The sequence below is a fragment of the Pseudophryne corroboree genome, chromosome 3 (genome assembly GCF_028390025.1).
Source record: "Pseudophryne corroboree isolate aPseCor3 chromosome 3, aPseCor3.hap2, whole genome shotgun sequence".
NCBI classification, from domain to species: Eukaryota; Metazoa; Chordata; class Amphibia; order Anura; family Myobatrachidae; genus Pseudophryne; species Pseudophryne corroboree.
This window is the reverse complement of record NC_086446.1, coordinates 157,183,404-157,200,973: the sequence shown is the minus strand read 5'-3', so window position 1 is coordinate 157,200,973 and position 17,570 is coordinate 157,183,404. Positions and strand designations below refer to the sequence as shown.

Sequence of the window (17,570 nt, the reverse complement as noted above, 5' to 3'; positions counted from 1 at the left end):
TGCCTCGAATGTAGGAATCTGTTCCGGTAACTCAAACATGTATTAATACACATAAATGATAAGGTTATTTATCACATGTACATTGAAAAGTTGTGTCAGTGTATATAAGTAAACTGTAGTTTAATTACTTAGAGCTGATATACTATATAATAGAAGTTAGGAGGTACTCCAAAAGTCCAAAATAACTAGGTTGGGTTCCAGAGATAATGGGGGTGATTCAGACCTGATCGTAGATGTGTTAAATTTAGCACATCTACAATCAACTTCCCTGACATGCGCGGGGACGCCCATCACAGGACTAGCCCGCCCTGCATGTCAGGCCCTACCCCGTCGTACAAGTACAAAAGCATCGCACAGCGGCGAGGCTTTTGTACTGTAAGAGTAGCTCTCAGCCAGCGCAGCTTCTGCGTGCTGGCAGGGAGCTACTCATCGCCGCCCGGGTCGCAGCGGCTGCGTGTAACGTCATGCAGCCGCCGCGTCCCGCCCCCCCCAATGGTCCAGGCAGGCCTGCGTTGCCCGGACCGTGCCCTCCCGCCCAGCGACCGCCTCTGCCTGTCAATCAGGCAGAGGCGATCGTAGGGCTGAGACAGATGTCTGCCATGTGCCGGCACACTGCGGCGCCAGCCCATGCGCACTTTAGACCTGATCGCTATTGTATGAACACGCACAGCAGCGATCAGGTCTGAATTAGCCCCAATGTCCATAAATATATTTAAACGGCACTCCAGCAATCCACAAAAAGTGTTTACTTAAGCACCATAGAGGCAATGATGTTTTGGGCAATGGACCTGCTTCAGATTTGTAAGAGAAGCAAAAAAAGCAGATTTATATTTTTACTGTGCAGGATAAATACTGTCTGCTTTTGCATGTAGCCCATAAATGTTAGCCTTATTTTTACACTGCAATTTAGATTTCAGTTTTCACACATCCTGCCCAAATCTAAATGTCCCTGCACATTACATCTGCCCCACCTGCAGTGCAACTTGGTGTAGCCCAGTTTCTTACCTTTTTACATTCTTGCCGATATTCTGGCTGCACCCTCTGGGAGGAGGCAACCAGCTTGACATGGTGGAGGGGTGTGGTGCGGCATATAGGGGGCGTGGCAGAGGGGGTAATGTTGGGTAGGGGCAGAGTGTAGGCTGTCAGCAAAATCTCGTAATCACAGACCCGCCCCCGCCAAATGCCGAGATTACAGGCATTGTGAGGCAGGGGGCGGTGTCATGATGACTCGATTCACTGCAAATCACGTCATCAGCCCCCAAGACTGCGGGAGGTTGTGTGCAGCTGCAAAGGATATAAGCAGGTGGTGGCTGTCTGGGGGACTTTCCCAGTGTTCCCGGGGAGCCGAGAGTGCCATCCGATTTTCGTGAGCCTCCCGACCATTCCAGGAGAGTAGTCAAGTATGCTGTTTTGCTTTGTTTGCAAATCAGAATCAGGCCCAATATATAGCCCTTTGTTATTCCGGAGGACAAGGCTCTTTGCAGCCGAGTAACGTTGAAAATACTTTTATTGCATTTAGGTGGTCATTCCGAGTTGTTCGCTCGCTAGCTGCTTTTAGCAGCATTGCACACGCTAGGCCGCCGCCCTCTGAGAGTGTATCTTAGCTTAGCAGAATAGCGAACAAAAGATTAGCAGAATTGCTACTAAATATTTTCTTGCAGTTTCTGAGTAGCTCCAGACCTACTCATAGATTGCGATCAGCTTGGTCAGTTTAGTTTCTGGCTTGACGTCACAAACACGCCCTGCGTTCAGCCAGCCACTCCCCCGTTTCTCCAGACACTCCCGCGTTTTTCCCTGACACGCCTGCGTTTTTTAGCACACTCCCGGAAAACGCTCAGTTACCACCCAGAAATGTCCCTTTCCTGTCAATCACTCACCGATCAGCAGTGCGACTGAAAAGCGCCGCAGGATCAACAGCAAAACTGCTAAGTTTTTAGTTAAATAACTAAGCGCATGCGCGCTGCGTACCATGCGCATTTAGCAACAAATCGCAGCATAGCGAAAATCGTCAACGAGCGAACAACTCAGAATGACCACCCTAGTACAAATATACCGTACATTTACTATACTGGAATACCGTTCTTGGTCTGTACTTTTCCAGTTACTAACATTGGCGTTCTGTGCATTAGCAGGGCAGCCTGCTGGGTGAGATACAGTATATTACTAGGAGAGACAAATTAGTACATTTATGTGTGTGTGCGTGTGTGCGTGTGTGTGTGTGTGTGTGTGTGTGTATGTGTGTTTGTGTGTGTGTGTGTGTGTGTGTGTGTGTGTGTGTGTGGTGTGTGTTATATAAACATACAAAACACTGTGCATTAATTACAAGCATGTACATTAGAGTATGTAATGTTTTTCATTTACTGGTAATATCATCAAACCTAATATGGTTTTACCAAAGACACTAATTCTAATGAATTCTGGTAAATAGGATTTACCTGCTTTATCCTGGTGTTACACAGGAGCACATCTGACACCATTGTTCTTGACCAATAGACTTTCGAGTAGGGTTAACTTAGAGCACGAACTTTTCAACCTGTCATACGACATAAAGCCGATAAGAAATAGTCCTGTAATCCTATCTTCAGACCTACGGAGAGCTGATGGTTTACCGCTATATGAACTGAGGTGAAGAAGAGGATGAAGAGAACACATGGGCAGGGAATTTTTTTTTTTTTATAAATTTAAGACAAACAAAGGAAAACATGGCAAGATACAGGCTTTGAGACTTCTACCACTGGTAAACCTCACACTGGGGGATGTCTAGATTATTAATAATTATTTTATTGGACACAAATGACACGATATATTGTGATATGTTCTGTATTATTAACTTATGTTCTGCATTGTTAACAAGAAGACTGAGGGGATGCGGTCAGTATCCCGGCGTGGAAGGGTGAATGTACAAGAGACTCTGCAGCTGATGCATTTTTGTTGGCAAAATAGGTAAAAATTACAGAACACAGAAAAAAAGCGTATTTGAACCTATAGGAAGAACAGTAAATATTTGAGACATTCGCAGCCAGATCTACGTTCATCTCCTCACATGCTGGGGGCTGCCCAGCACAGGGCAAGGCCGCCGAGCATTTGTGTGGCCACCTCCTGACAGTGGCGGATCTAGACTTAACTTTTAAGGGGGGCGGTTTAAGAATTATGACTCTTCCCCCTAATCATAGCCCCTCCCACTTAGAAACGGCCCTCCCATTCGCTTCTAAAATTTCCTATTGTTGCCATTACTAATAAAATTTTGCCAGTTAGTGGAGAGAACCCTGCGCACTGGTGGTACAGACTGGCGAATCGCCATTCCTGCATGCATCTGCACATTCGTAGATCACACATGCACAATCATGCAGCCCAGATTTGGGCTACCAGTCCACTTTCAGAGAGAAAAAAGTGAAATACATTTATTTTAGCAGGAAAAAATGCTTTATATAAATACTAATTTCTTTTAATAGATCCTGTGATGGCATCAGTAATAGGACAACAATGGTATACATTATAGCACACGGGTTGAGCCGATATTCACATTACAGCACATCTATGAGCCAAAAGTCACATTATAGCACACAGAATGAGCTGAAATTCACATTTTAGCACACAGAATGAGCCAAAAGTCAAATTATAGCACGCAGAATGAGCCGAAATTTACATTATAGCACAATGAGCCAAAATTCACATTATAGCACGCAGAATGAGCCGAAATTCACATTATAGCACACAAAATGAGCCGAAAGTCACATTATAGCACGTAGAATGAGCCGAAATTCACATTATAGCACACAGAATGAGCCGAAATTCACATTATAGCACACAGAATGAGCCAAAATTCACATTATAGCATGCAGAATGAACCAAAATTCACATTATAGCACGCAGAATGAGCCAAAATTCACATTATAGCACACAGAATTAGCCTAAGTTCACATTATAGCACACAGAATGAGCCGAAATTCACATTATGCCACATGGAATAAAACAAAATTCAGGGAAAGTGAAAGCAGGGACAAGAGGATGAAGAGAGGTAAGTGTGGAGGGAAAGGGGGGTGTCGAAGAGGGAAAGAAAGAGACGAGGAAGGGTGCAGAGGGAAAGGGGGGGAAATAGCAAGAGGGTGGAGAAAGAGAGGAAAGGGTGGAGAGGGAAAGGGAGAGGGGGGGGGGACACCACATCTGATAAACTGTATTTTGAGTTAGAATGAAAACTGTAATGTACTCTCCCTGGGAGGGAGCTGGCAGCTAGGGAGGAAGGAAGTCCAACGGGACAATCCGCTGCTGGATATTGTACAGCGGCTGCTGGTCTCAGGGGAGCGGCCAGCCACCAGGCAGAAAGATCAGGGTCATTGATGCTCAGGGAGAAGTTGAACTCTGGCCAGGCCCCAATACAGACATAGAAAAGAATCTGTGTAACAGCAGCTGCTGATGGGAAGTGCCCTAATCTCCTGCCTGGTGGCCCAATGAGCCCCTATCACCACAGTGCTGCTGCAGGCCCCCCAGTGACCTGCCAGGCACTTTGGTTGCCTAATGCCAGTAGTGCCTGCAGAGACCTATACCGCCCCGACCACTGCAGCATTGCCTGCATTGTACCTCCCGCAGCGTGGCTTAGTTGCTCTCCTGCCTCCAGTCACATCTGTGACTGATGTAGAAACTGCAGGTGCCGGCGTCGCATTGGGGTAATCACAACTGTGCACCTCCGGAGCAGAGCTGAATAGCTTACCCCTGCTGCTGGATGAAAGAAATGATTCTCTCTTATCTTCTTTCATCCAGCAGCAGGGGTAAGCTATTCAGCTTTGCTCCAGAGGTGCACAGTTGTGATTACCCCACTGCGATGTCGGCACCTGCAATCACTACCTAATTTAAATGTCCATGCCTCCACACTGCCTTAGTCTCATTCGGCTCCTCTCCCAGCACACCACAGTGACTGATGGTGCAGGAGAGGAGACTTAGGTGAATGCGCTGGAGCTCCGGCACCCGGCAGCTCCAGAATTCTAACTATATGAAGTTACTTGTAATTGTCCGAGAAATAATCAGCATTGCGAGTGACTGAGCAGATCTATGTAGTGTGTGGCTGGACCCCTACAAAGATTTGCCCAGGTCATACTTACCTACTTTGTAAGTCTCCACTGCAGGTGTCTTCGGGGGGCGGGACTGGACTGTGACATCACTAAGCCCTGCCCCTGCATTGGGAAATGCCGCGATTCGCGGGTCCGCGGGAAGCGGGCGGGGCTAAAATGACGCGATTTGCATCATTTTAACCCCTTCTCCACCCAACGGGAGGTTATCTTTCCATCCTGCTCGCATCACTATGGTGCGAGCAGGATGCGGGAGACCTGCCCACTCTTCCGGGGCCACTGGCCCCATTCCTTATTGTTAGACCAGTCCTGTGTGAAAAAGCAGGTGAAGAACACTGCTATAGCTGAAAATGTCACATTAAGAAGATTAATTGTGTCTATTAGACAGTACTTAGAGATTTCTCACTGGACTGAACACTACTGTACATTCTAGATATGAGGAAAGTAAAAAGTGCGATGGATTAAAAGGAAATAGTAAAACTTTTACATTCACATGAATTATCTTTACCTAAGCATCCAGATCATTATTAAAACCACCACAGATGGTAATAGAAAAGAATTACTATTAGTTAAAAAAACATTGATTAAACAAAATATTGGTCACAGAATGTTGATTTTTAGCAACAAAATATATTTCTCATACGTCCTAGAGGATGCTGAGTTCACTTCAAGAACCATGGGGTATAGACGGGATCCGCAGGAGACATGGGCACTGTAAGACTTTGAATGGGTGTGAACTGGCTCCTCCCTCTATGCCCCTCCTCCAGACTCCAGTTTAGATCTGTGCCCAGGCAGACTGGATGCACTCTGAGGAACTCTACTGAGTTTCTAGGAAAAATACTTTAGTTAGGTTTTTTATTTTCAGGGAGACTGCTGGCAACAGTCTTCCTGCTTCGTGGGACTTAGGGGAGAGAAGTCAGACCTACTTCTAGTGAGTTTAAAGGCTCTGTTTCTTTGGCTACAGGACACCATTAGCTCCTGAGGGTTTGGAACACTAGGTACACCTAGGGGTTCATTCCCAGAGCCCGCCGTCACCCCCCTTGCAGAGCCAGAAGTCAGAAGACAGGTGAGTAGAAGAAGAAAAGAAGACTTCAGTGATGGCTTCTGAGGTACCGCACAGCAATCGCGCTGCGCGCCATGCTCCCACACACAGTGGCACTGTAGGGTGCAGGGCCTGGGGGTGGTGGGTGGGGGGGTGGTGCCCTGGGCAGCATAAATTACTCATATGTGACTGGAAAACAAGGGTATGAGTGCCTAGGCACTAAATCCCGACCCCCGCCAGTATAAATATAATAAAAAATAGCGAGGCTGAAGCGTGCCATTAAGCGGGCAGGGCTTAGCCCTCACTGCTCCCATCAGCACCATTTTCTCTTGTAGAGACGCTGGTCCTTCCTCACACTACTGTATACATAACAGAGTGAAAAACGGGGGGGGGGGAGGGCACTGTTGATTTGATGCAATATAAGTTAATATAAGGTCTGAAGCAATATATAAAGGTTTCAGAACCGGGATTGAGCGCTGGGTTGTGAGCTGGCAAACTCCATCTGTGTCTTCCTGACAGACTTTACTGTGGGTCTGTCCCCTATATGCCCGGGGTTTCGGTGGGTGTTTGGTACACGTGTGTCAGCATGTCTGAGGCTGAGTGCTCATCCCACAAACGGCTGTGGGAGTGACCCTGTCGACACCGCCGGCTCTTGATGCTACTTGGTACATGTGTGTCGACATGTCGGTGGCTGAATGTTTTTCCCAAGAGAAAATTATATTAGGGACACAGAAGGGTGTGGGTGGCCATGTAGGCACCACCATTATCTGACTGGGTAGAATATATGTGTATATATATAGTAAGGTTGCATAACTCTGTGTCCCAAGACCCCTCGGGGTCGCAAAAAATGTTCTTTTGCCCAGTTACTACTCCCTGATATCGACACGGATACTGTTTCCTATGCCGACCATAATTTTTCCTAATTAGAAACGCAAAAAAAAAAAAAAAAAGAGCATTCAGTACATGAGTAGTGCACAGTAAAGACGTCACTGAGGACTCTCGCTGTTCCTGACTGAAGGGTCTATGTGTGGATATGTATATATGTATATATGTATATATAGTTGTGTATGTGTGTGTATATATGTATATATATATAGTTATAATGAAAGCTGAGGTACCGTTCCTCCTTCTCATGTGCAGAGAGCTCTGTGTGGGAAAGTCTGGGTCAGCCCTGACAGGATGGTTTCAAATTCTAATGAGGATTCTGATTGTTTGTTCTTTTTCCGCCGCGGACCGAATAAAGTCAGAGTCACCCCCTGTTCTGCAGGAGGCCCTGTCACAAATCCAGCGGATCGTATGCAGGAAAATACGTTAATTTCTAGTTATGTGTTAACGCGTACATTTGTTAGACCTGCCATTACATGCGCATGGGGGACTAGTAGTATTCAAAAATGGTGCCTTATCATCCGATATAGATACCCTGTAGAGAGATGGGATACTCCTTACGTTGGGTCATATCAAATACTGCAGCGTACTTTCGTGCAGCTGCAAGGGATATAGGACTATTCGGTTCTCAGGCCAATTCCATGGCGGTCTCGGTTAGGAGGGCGTTGTGGATTCACCAATGCAATGCTGATGCGGACTCTGAGAAGAAATGGAGTCTCGGCCCTATGAAGGTGATGCCTGGTTTGGTGATGGCCTAGTTAATTTGATCTTGACAGCTGCCGCTGGTAAGTCTACCTTCTTGCCCTATGTTCCCTCACAGCGGAGGATGACCCATCATTGTCGGATGCAGTCATTTTGGCCCAATAGATACTGATTCCCCTTTCTTTGCAGGTAGAGGAAGGAGAAAAGGGAAGAGGTCCGGAACCTCTTCAAGATCACAGGAGCAGACATCATCCTCTGTTCTGCCACATCCACCACATGACGCTGGGACTCTTTTGCGGGAGTCCACACCGGTGGGGCCACATCTAAAAACTCTTCAGTCAGTCCTGGAAAGGACCGGGACCCGTGGGTTTTACGAATAGTATCCCAAGGGTACATACTGGAGTTTCCAGACGTTTTCCCTCACCGATTTTTAAAATTACCGATTCTCCTCCGGACAAAGGTTGTATCAGGATCAGGTCAATGACCTGTTTTCCCCCCCGTCACAACAGGGAGAAGATTTTTATTCAAGCCTCTATGTGGTCCCGAAACCAGACGGCTCGGTCAGACCAATCCTAAATCTGAAATCCCTCATTTTCTACTTAAAGAAATTTAAATCCAAGATGGAATCTCTCAAGGCAGTGATCTCCAATCTGGAAAAAGGAGTTTTTTCCATGGTCTCAGTAGACATAAAGAACCTCCGCATTAGGCTTGCCTGAGGTTTGCAATTCAGGGGTGTCATTACCAATTTCAGACATTGCTGTTGGTCTGTCCACGACTCCAAGGGTGATGGTGGTAATGAGGATTCTCCGTCGCTAGTAAGGAGTCACAGTTATCCCGTACTGGGACGGTCCCCTGATAACGGCGAGTTCTAGAAACCAGTTGGTGCAAAACATTGCACTCTCCCTGAAACAGTGTTAGCACCTGAATTTGTCAGAATCACTGTTGGTCCCACCGACGCGGTTGTCTGTTTTGGGTATAATACTAGACACAGAACTACAAAGAGTTTTTTTTCTTCCAGTGGAAAAGGCTCTTGAGATCCAAAGTCTGGTCAAACAAATTCCGAGTCCAGCAAGAGTGTCATTTCATCAATACATTCGGTTGCTGGAAAATATGGTTGCGGCCTACGAGGCCAATCAATTTGGCAGGTTCCATGCCAGGGTGTTCCAGAGGGACCTGTTGGACAAGTGGTTCGGTTCCCACCTACACATACACCGGAGGATAATCCTATCTTCCAAGACCAGAATCTCACTCCTGTGGTGGCTGCGCAGTTCTCACCTCATAGAGGGGTGCATGTTCAGTTTCCATGACTCCTGTGACCACGGATGCAAGCCTCCACGGCGGGGGTGGACAGTCACTCAGGGGGAAAATTTCCAAGGCAGATGGTCAAGTTAGGAAACTTGTCACCACATAAACGGTCTAGAGTTTAGGTCTGTTTACAATGATTTTATACAACGAAAAGCAGAACAGCAATGGCACAAGCCACAAGGAATTTCCGCTGGGTGGAAAAACATACAAGCGCTTTGTCAGCGATGTTCATTCCAGGAGTGGACGACTGGGAAGCAGACTTCCTCAGCAGGCGATCTCCATCCAGGAGAGGGGAGACCTCCTCCAAGCAGCCTTCGAAGGGGTGACATGTCGTTGGGATTTCCTCAAGTAGGAATGATGGCATCTCGTCTCAACAAGAAGCTTCAGAGTTCCAGGTCAAGGGACCCTCAAACAGGAACAGTGAATGGAATTGGTGACACCGTGGGTGTTTTCAGTCGGTATATGTATTCCCTACGTTTTCTCTGGTTCCAAAAGTTCTGGGTTCATAAAAAGGAAATTCGGGAGAGCCTCATGGTCCCAGACTGGCCAAGTAGAGCTTGGTATCCAGATCTCAGGAATTGTTCATAGGAGATCCCTGGCCTTTTTCCTTTGCATGTGGACCTGTTGCGGCAGGGGCCATGCGTGTATTAGGACTTACCGCAGCTACGTTTGACGACAGGGCGGTTGAACACCAGATCTTAGTCCGTAAGGGTATTCCCATGGAAGTAGTTCCCACACTTATTCGGATTAGAAAAGGGGTAACGTCTAAACATTACTACCGGTTTTGGAGAAAATAAGTTTCTTGGTGTGAATCCAAGAAGACTCCTACGGCAGAGTTTTCAGTAATTAAAATCGGCCTTATCGGTTTTCTTTCAGAATCAATTGGACTTCCTTTCAGAAGTTCAGACTGTCATGAAGGGAGAGTTGCACATCCAACCTCCTTTTGTGCCCCCTGTGGCACCAGGGGATCTTAATGGGGTGTTCCAGTTCCTTCAATCACATTGGTTTGAGCCTTTACGTAAAGGCAGAGTGAAATTCCTCACTTGTAAAGTGGTTGTCAGGTTGGCCTTGGCATACGCAAGGTGAGTGTCTGAGTTAGCGGTCTGGTCTCACAAGAGACCTTATTTGATCTTCCACGAAGATAGGGGAGAGTTGGAAACTCGTCGACTTTTTCTACCAAAGGAGGTTTCTTCTTTCCACATGTACCAACCTTTTGTTGTGCCGGTGGCTATGGACGCCTTTGTTGAATCGAAGTCTCTGCAGGTGGTCAGAGTTTTGAAAATGTATGTCGCCAGGACGGCTCCGTTTAGGAACACAGGCTTTGTTTGTCCTGTATGCTCCCAGCAAGATTGGATGTCCTGCTTCCAAGCAGACCGTTGTGCGCTGGATCATCTTACGGCAGGATTGCCGTTACCGAAATAAGTGAAGGCCCATTCTACTAGAACGGTGGGCTCATCCGGGGCGGTTGACTGGGAAGTCTCGGCATTGCAACTTTGCCGAGCAGCTATTTAGTGAACAATTGGGCTAAGTTTTACACCTTTAATGCTTTGGCCGAGGTTGACCTCACGTTTGGTCATTCGGTACTGCAGAGTCGTCCGCACTTTCCCGCCCATTCTAGAGCTTCGGTATAACCACATGGTTCTTGAAGTGACCCCAGCATCCTCTAGAACGTATGAGAAAATAGGATTTTAATACCTACCGGTAAATCCTTTTCTTTTAGTCCGTAGTGGATGCTGGGTGCCCGTCCCAGTGCGTACTGTATCTGCAGTTATTGGTTGTAGTTACACACAGGTTGTGTTACATTTTTTGTCAGCATATTGCTGAAAATTCTTCATGCCGTTGGCTTGTGTTCTGTTGAATGCCACGTTCTGCGGCATGCTTGAGGTGTGAGCTGGTAAGATGCTCACAGTGGTTTAACAATAAATCCTTTCCTCTAAATGTCCGTCTCCCTGGGCACAGTTCCTTAAACTGGAGTCTGGAGGAGGGGCATAGAGGGAGAAGCCAGGTCACACCATTTGAAAGTCTTAAAGTGCCCATGTCTCCTGCGGATCCCGTCTATACCCCATGGTTCTTGAAGTGACCCCAGCATCCTCTACAGACTAAGAGAAAAGGATTTACCGGTAGGTATTAAAATCCTATTATTGATATTTACAGTGAAAACAATCTAATTCACAGTCTGATACCTCCCAACGATTTTCACGGGACAGTCCCATTTATTTTGGACTGTCCAGCTGTACTACACACGGGCGGCAGTGTACCGCAGCGGTGGTGGTGGTGGGGGGGCAGTTGGGAGGCTCCTGTCACTCGCTGCTCTGCTTAGAGCTGTGGTGAGCAGATGCTGTATGCATGCGCGCTGCATCTATTCACGGGCTACAGGAGCAGGGGGCATGGCTAGCATCTCATAGAGCGCTGGCCGTGCCCCCATAGTGATGAAAAAAGGGACTTGACACGCAATTGCATGCCCCTTTACTTGAGGCCACGCCCCTTTTTCGGGGAGTCCCAGGTTCCTACCTAATGATGTTCGGAGGTATGCAGTCTAAGGGATGCGGTCCTTACGTCGACCTCACTTAGGTCGACACTCAATAGGTCAATCACTATTGGTCGACATGCATTAGGTCAACACCTGTAAAAGGTCGACATGATCATTAGGCCGACATGGCAAATTTAACACATGAAAAGGTCATAAGTTTTTCACAATTTTTTTTAATTTTCATACTTTACGATCCACGTGGACTATGATTGGGAATAGTAACTTGCGCTGAGCACAACAAGGCACCTTGCACCTTCCATGTCGACCTGCCGGCCATGCCGACCTTTTCCAGGTGTCGACCTACCGCCTATTGATCAAAAGTGGTCGACCTAATAGGTGTTTACCTAAATAGGGTCGGCCCAACAAACCCATTTCGCAGTCTAGATGAGTCAACACATGAATCACGTGACCAATTACCATCAGTCTTACTTGTCTCAACTCTATGTGCAGTCCCTGATGAATGAGACATTAACACATTGGGGGTAATTCTGAGTTGATCGCAGCATCAAATTTGTTAGCAGTTGGGTAAAACCATGTGCACTGCAGGGGGGGCAGATATAACATGTGCAGAGAGAGTTAGATTTGGGCGGGTTATTTTGTTTCTGTGCAGGGTAAATACTGGCTGCTTTATTTTTACACTGCAATTTAGATTTCAGTTTGAACACACCACACCCAAATCTAACTCTCTCTGCAAATGTTATATCTGCCACACCTGCAGTGCAAATGGTTTTGCCCAACTGCTAACAAATTTGCTGCTGCGATCAACTCGGAATTACCCCCATAGTGCAGTATTCAAATGCTATAACACGCCCAATCTCCTTTTTAAAGTGATCCCCATTATCGCACCCATAGTAATCAGGCTTAGCTGCGTAAAGGGTTGGGTGCCTCATAGGGGTGTATTTAGGGGTCTGGGCGCCCCTGGCAAAGTAAGGGACTGGCATCCCCCATATTTGAAATAGGGAAGTGCATGTGCAAAAAAGGGACATGATCTTGTGGGAAAGGGGCATGACCATACAATAGTTCCCCCAATTCAAATTACGCTAGAGTAGTAACCCTTATACACATCATGCCCACACAGTAGCAGTTCCCTTTACACATTATGCCCACACAGTAATTCTTATAACACTGAGGAGACATCAGCAGTGCCTGGCCTGGCTAAGTAGGCAATGCCACCCAAGGCCAGGCAGTATAATCAAATAGTAGTGCAGTGCAGCGCACTTCCCAGTGGTGCAAGTCGAAAAAAATTCTTAATGGTACTGTGTGCGCGCACACACCAAAACATGGATGTGGCCACATGGGGATGTGATACACATATGACCGTAATAATGCAGTGCCAGATACACATATGCCCCCACTGTGCCAGATACACACATGCCCCCACAGTGCCAGATACACACATGCCCCCATGGTGCTAGATATGCCCCCACAATGCCAGATACACATATGCCCCCACAGTGCCAGATATGCCCCACATTTCCAGATACACATGGCCCCTCAGTGCTAGATATGCCCCCACAGTGCCAGATACACATATTCCCCCACATTGCCAGGTATGCCCCCACATTGCCAGATACACATGCCCCCAAGGTGCCAGATATGCCCCTATGTTGCCAGATATGCCCCCACATTGCCAGATACACAAGCCCCCACGGTGCCAGATATGCCCTCATAGTGCCAGATATGCCCCCACACTGCCAGATATTCCTCCAGCAGCGCAACTCACCGTTGTTGTTGATGCTGCAGCTGCTGCTGCCTAGGGCCGGCACTGTCTGCTGCTGCTGTCGGGGAGAGGAGAGAGCAGCACATGCCTCTCCTGCCCTCAGTCCGGTCTCCTCCTGTGGTGGCGGCGGCCTGTAGCTCAGATTCTGGCACCGGTCCGCAAGCTCTGATTGGCTCACGAACCAGCGTTTAGGTACACGCCACCGCATCCGTCGAACTCAAAAGGGGGAGGAACCGCTGGTCTACGGACTGAAGGGGGTAGGAGAGGAGAGGCGCATGCTGCGCTCTCCTTTCTCCATGGTGTCTGTAAGGTGGCGGCCCAACGGTACTGCATACCATCTGGGAATTTCTTACCTACTTGCAGCACTGGCACTACCTAACTCTCCTATTCAAATGTAAATAGATGTAGTCTCCCCTCATCACATAGCCATATCCCCCACCAGAACACAGCACATAGTCATTTGTCCCCTCCCAGCACAGTCATAGTCCCCATCCCAGCACATAGCCACAGTCCCCTCCCAGTAAATAGCCATAGCCTCCCCACCTCTCCAAGCAATAGCCGTAGTCTCCACCTCTCCCAACACAGCCATACAGTAGTCCCCACTCCCCTCCCATCAGATAACAATAGTTCCCTGCCGGCATAGATAGCCATAGTCCCCCTCCCTGCACAAAGCCCCTCACCTACCCAAGCACATAGCCATAGTCCCCACCCCCACACAGCACATAGCTGTAGTCAGCCCTTAGCACATAGTAGTAGTCTCCCCCACTCTCAGCACATACATAGCCTCCTCACACAGCACATAGCCAGGGCCGTCTTAACAGCAGTGTAGGCCCCTGGGCACAGCAATGCACTGGGCCCCCTACCCACTCTCCGGCTGGTAGGGGGTATTCTATCTTCTGCCGAGCATGTAGGACCTGGAGCAGTAATTTCTGCTAATTACTCCATTAATGCACAGATGGGCTAAACTGTAGAAGGGGCATTGGGTTGAATGAAGAAGCCATGGTACATGACTTCCAGGGGGGTTAGGGGAGGGGTGGATAGTGGAGTGGGCTTAATATTTATCATTTTCCAGTGGGAGGGCAGCTTGCTTGACTGCAGATATCTTCAGTTCCTGGAAATATATTTCTTAGCTTTGAATGGGATAAAAAACTAGAGAGCCCCACCTTTCAGGAGGTACTGGGGACTTGGGTATCAGAGTTCAGGAGCCGGAGCAATTGACCAACAAAAATTTAAAACTGCATATTAGGCTTGTGGAGCTGGAGCAGGGACCAGCTGCTGGAAGGCTGATATCTCTGGTTCTGGGCATAGTAAATACAAGCTGCCAGTGTCCAGCGAAAGGGGAGAGTCCCAGATTTTGGATTATACCCTCAGAAAAATTCTAAATCAGACAAAGCCTGAGATATCTTGCTGGGAAGAGCAATTAACAGGCTCAGATGGGGACCACTGCTTTCACGTTGGATATCTCCAGTTCCCCAGTGCCGATTTTCAAAAATCTGGTACTCCTGGAAAGAGGGGACCCTCAGCTATCAGCCTAGGGCCCTTATACTCCTGGGGCCCTTGGGCAAGAGCCCATTGAGCCCATACGAAAAGACGGCCCTGCACATAGCCCTAGTCCCCACCCCACAACATCCCAGCAGATAGCTGTAGTGTCTGGCAATACCTGCTGTGCCAAGCTGCCTGGGATGGAGGGTGGAGGATCGCTCAGCAGACAGGAGCTGGCACCGGTGTCTGGCACCGTACCAAACTACGTGAAGAAACTGAAAATAAACTACAGCTCCCAGCAGCCCTTGCCGCTGGGAGCTCCCAACAGCAAGGGTTGCAAGAGTTGTAGTTTATTTTCAGTTTCTTCCCTGTAGTGCATTGCGGTGCCCGGACATCGGCGCCAGCTCCTGCCTGCTAAGAGATCCACTGCCCTCTCTCCTAGGCAGCTCGGCACAGCAGGTATTGCCAAACACTATGGCTTAAGGTAGGCATGTCCGAACTGTGGTCCTCCAGCTGTTGAGAAACCATACATCCCAGCATGCCCTGACACAGCTTTAGCATTCTCTGACAGCAAAACTGTGTCAGGGCATGCTGGGATATGTAGCTTCACAACAGCTAGAGGGCCGCAGTTTGGAGATGCCTGGCTTAAGGGATTCCACCCATTGGCCGAGGGTGACACCATCGGGCAGCGACCCCTGCTCGGCTGGCGCCCCTGGCGAGTGCCCTCCTGGCCAGTGGGTAGATACGCCCCTGGTTCCTCTCTACCCCAGGGGTAGTGAGCTGAAATGATTATACCAGACCCGTCAGCAGACACAGAATGGTTATAGAAGGGAGTGGAAAGAATTGAATACTGCCCAGAGAGTTTTAGAGGGAGAATCTCAAGTGCTATAAATCTTCCTGCCCAACATTTCATAACCATGCATATATGTTCACCCCGGAAAATTGTGTGTGTACCCCTTTAAAAGCATAAAGACAGCGTTTGCAGCTTGGAGAGTGTGATGCTGATACCGCTGGGGTTAATGACAGACCAGAGTCAGGATACGTGTCCTGTGCTGGTGAATTGGCGAGTGCTGATTGTAGGAGAGCAGGCAGAGCATTGTAGGAGATAGAAGGAGGAGTGGGAGAGAAGCCATTATAAGAGCTGGATGCACTGTGAGGAGCAGAGCTGGAGAAGCAGACAGAGCAAACCAGGCCTATGCAGAGGAAGATGCAATTCCACTGACACCAGCACCAAATACCATCGGACATTTAGAGCAATCACAGCGTTTCTCTGAAGTACAATGGTGCTGTCACGATCCTGACTGTAGTTCTCGTATTTGGTGACTTAGCCCTGCCATCTGTCCTGGATCCTGTGCCTTTTTGCTCACTGAGATAAACAGCTTGTCAGCACCATGAGTTTCCTGAGTCCTGAGTTCTCTGCCTGGAAGGTAATAGTTAACGAGCTCTACCTGTGATTAATCTTGGGTGTGAGTCTGAATTCAGCAATCTGAAGTTTAGGCCTAAAAGCCAGCATCCTCTGTTTGTTTGCAGAAGTTAAGGCTTCAGTGTTCTCTCGGCCTGCTAGGCCTCGCTCCACTTCACAGCCTCGTCTAGAGTACTCACATGACAGTGACTGTTCACCTGACCCAGAGCTGTCCAATTCTGTGCCAGACTGAGACTCTCTGAATCACCTGACACTGCTCACCAATCACCAAGGACCAGGAAGTATAAGTCTGAAGGCTGGAGTTGGAAACACTGCCAGTTCCTCGTGTCACACAAAGCTCTGTGTGAGCTTTGAAGCTAAGCTCCCTAAAGGTAACCCTTGTACTTCAGTTCCTGTAAAAACTCTGATCCTTTGTTACCCAGTTTGGATTACATTTGTGTTACCATTGATATCCAGTATTTCCACAAGTCTCAACTTAAACACACAGTTGCAGTGTTTCATCTTAAAGGCACAGTACAGTATCCCACAGTCTCAACTTAAAGGCACAGTTGCAGTGTTTCATCTTAAAGGCACAGTCACAGTATTCCACAGTCTCATCTGAAAACCACAGCTGCAGTATTCTACCATCACAGCCGCAGGGTTCTTCAGCCTCGTACTAGAGTTACAGCCACAGTCATCGTTCTACTTTCAGTTGCGTTTCCAGTTGTATCCGGTACCAGCCCGCATTACAGTTGCATCCCAGTCTCACCGGTAACCAGCCCAGTTATCAGTCTCACCAGTAACCAGTCCGTCTTACTATCTTGCCAGTAACCTTGAGTACATAAGCACCTACTCCTGTGACACTATATCCAGTACAGTCTCACCTATACATTCATCATCCTGCTATCAAAGTCCCTGGTGATCCAGTGGTCAGGATACGGCTTCCTCTGCCGAGGCCCGGGTTCGATCCCCGGTCAGGGATTGCTCTTTCTTCTCACTGATTCCTACAGACCACATAGATTCCTACAGACTTCACATAGTCCTCCAGTTGCCCGCACAGACTTCACTAACACCGGGTTCACAAAACCATAGTCATGACAGTAGGAACTGGCCCCATGGACCCGGCCGAAAGTGTTTGTCTGACGCAGGACCTCCTAAGCAACATTGCAAGACACTTGGAGGGTTTGGAGTCGACTCAGCATCGATTCGCACAGTGTCTGCAGCGGAATTCGTTCTCCAGAGATTCTCTGACTTTCTGCACTAAGACTCCTGACCAACTGCAGATTTCTACCAGATGTTATTACAGTTACAAAAACGTCTGTCTAGTATTCTTTCTGTGAAGCCTGATCTCTTCAGGAATACTACCAACGTTTTTGATCATGTTTTGTCCCATCCAGTTACTAAAGTCTCTTCCTATGTGCAAGGAAAAGTTGTTCATC

At 48.0% G+C, this 17,570-nt stretch overlaps 1 protein-coding gene across 1 annotated transcript in view; it reads right to left on the bottom strand.

The window, feature by feature from the left end:
* Positions 1-17,570, bottom strand: part of RBP3 (retinol binding protein 3) — a 187,948-nt gene that overhangs the window by 103,790 nt on the left and 66,588 nt on the right. The window lies entirely within an intron of this gene.